General features: G+C 42.4%; 1 protein-coding gene across 1 annotated transcript in view; it reads right to left on the bottom strand.

Moving 5' to 3' along the window:
• LOC143021475 (uncharacterized) overlaps positions 1-77 on the bottom strand; it is a 273,782-nt gene extending 273,705 nt beyond the window's left edge. The window contains exon 1 of the mRNA XM_076179010.1: positions 25-77. The gene's annotated coding sequence lies outside the window, so the exon portion shown is untranslated. The remainder of the gene's footprint in view (positions 1-24) is intronic.
• Between the last annotated feature and the right edge of the window lie 2,423 nt (positions 78-2,500).

Raw genomic sequence — 2,500 nt, 5'->3', positions numbered from 1 at the left:
AGGCGAGGGGAGAAGATCACTTGCCTACGAGGGCCACTGCTAACAGAGGGCGAGGTCCGCGTGACGTGAGGGATGGGACAAGCTTGCTTGGGCCAGACTCCGCGCCGACTCTTATATTTATAGCCGCGACCGCTGCCGCAGCTGCCAGGCTTCGCTAGCCGCTGTTTCCCCACGGCCTTCCCATCACCGACCTGGCAGGCAGGCAGGCAGGCAGGCAGGCAGGCAGGCAGGCAAGCAGGCAGGCAAGCAGGCAGGCAGGGCAGTCCCCCAGTTTCCCGACAACTTTCGAATGGTGACACTTTGCAAAAGGATGCCATGTAATGGAAATCTCCGAGTATGTCACTTTTTTTCAAAATATACTTAGGCCCTTTGATGACTAGGTACAAGTTTTATCATGATTGTGTTAGGATTATTGAACGATATGCATAGGTATATGTGTGTATGTACAAGTATATGTATATATATGCATATGTATGTACAAGTATATGCATAGGTAAATATATTAGGGATATACGTATAGGTATAAAACTACATATACGAGTACGTTTATATGCGTATGCAAATGTATATGTATACATATGTATATATTTTTCCTAACAAAGGCCCTAATGGTTGCCTCAAGTGCCCCACTTTAGTGTCATTTGCACCTCTCCCTCCGTTTTGACGAAAACTTCTAAAGATGAGAGAGAACCGTTTGACTTCTTTCGATTGAAGAGTGTAGACACTTTTTTTTTTCAAAAAGATTTTGGAGGTACAGTAGTTCTTCGTCATTTTTAACTACGTACTGGCAATATGTACGAAGATTTGGGTGGTCTTGGGAAAATATTGATGATGATGATAAATAATAATAATAATAATAATAAATAGAAATCATTTCCATTAAAAAAGTTTCAAATTATACGACTAAGGAGGACCCCATAGCTGTACCGTCCACATTTTCCACGAAGGCACATGAAAGCAGTTTCCTTGGTACACCGTGGGAGAAGCTGCTGGAGGGCCTCTTCTAACATGTCAGTCTTGGGAGTGGAATTAACCAATAGACGGGACAGTCGAGGATGCATTAGACAGTTGTGTCAACGGGAACATTGGTAAACATGGACTCGACATCCGGTGAGGCAATTATACCACTGGCGGGGGCGGTTTGGGCGTAACTAGAGGAAATCAGTGGAGGTCTTCACCGCCACATGACAAGACAGGAAACAAGAACAATTTGGATCTTAATCTTCATACATGATTAATCTTGTTGAGCGAACCTATAACACCATGGGGAATACTGATCCTTCAAATGACTTTCTGATATGACCAACCACCGTTATGCATTCAGTAATAGGGTAATGAGGAATATACGCCAGGAGGCACGTAGCCACGACAGAAGAGTCACCTATATCCTATGAACTTGAACTGCTTGGGCAGGTAACACGCACTACTGGGAATCTGAGGAAGGTGCGGGATTCGAATCCGGGAATAGGAAGATGCCCGCACGCTTGCGATTACGCCACCAGCGGACTATCTCATAAAACACACACACACACACACACACACACACACACACACACACACACACACACACACACACACACACACACAAAGAGAACGGGAGATGAAGACAGAGACAGAGATAGGGAGATAAATAGACAGACCAGACTGACAGAAACAGACAGATTTTCCCTGCGTAATTCAAATCCCTGTGCACAGCAAATACACATGATAACTAATTACGTCAAGTCCAAACAAATTCACGTAAATTAGTGTTTAATCTCATGCACGTCAAACCGCTTATCGTTGCAACACGCTGGGGGGGGGGAGGCCGTGGCCAGAGGACTAGCGATTCTATCCAGCTGAGGGGGCGGAAGGAGCCCAACGCCCAGTTGGAGTCCTACACCTGTCAAACTCGAAAAAGATAATCGTGACAACACCCTCCCCCCCCCAAAAAAAAAAAAAAAAGTGCGCCTCCTTTTGTAAGGAATTACAGGTGAACGCAAATATAAAGATCAACACAAAGGACCAAAGATAAACGAAGAATTAAGAAAACGCGTATGATGAGCATTAAGTATTTACGCTTTGTCACCTCTTGCGGCCTAAGCATCTCCCGGTAATAAGCAATATATCATTTTATCTTTTTTTTCTTATCTTATTTTCCAAGTTCACCGGACAGATTTACGATATATTGCATCAAGCCAGCAAGAAACTGTAACCATCTTTCTTCTTTGCCATATACGAATTAACCGCAATTGTATTTAACCTGAGGTATTTTTTTTTATATCTAAACAGTTTTCACCTTTATTCAAATTTCTTAAAGCGAACATATTTTTTTCCAGATTCATAGATTTGATACTAGATTACGATACAATCCTTGCTCGACATCTTCAACTTTCTTTCATAACATCCATTCCATATTCATCTATCTGGTTAAACTCGATCACAAGAATTAACACAATGAACTTTCTAGTTTTTGCGGTATTAAGTTTTACTAACTAGATATTAGCTAGTTCCGATTTTG

This window comes from Oratosquilla oratoria, chromosome 42, assembly GCF_046742065.1.
Source record: "Oratosquilla oratoria isolate Oo_2021 chromosome 42, ASM4674206v1, whole genome shotgun sequence".
Lineage (NCBI taxonomy): Eukaryota > Metazoa > Arthropoda > Malacostraca > Stomatopoda > Squillidae > Oratosquilla > Oratosquilla oratoria.
The sequence above is the reverse complement of the archived record's forward strand: the minus strand, read 5'-3'. Positions and strand labels throughout refer to the sequence as shown.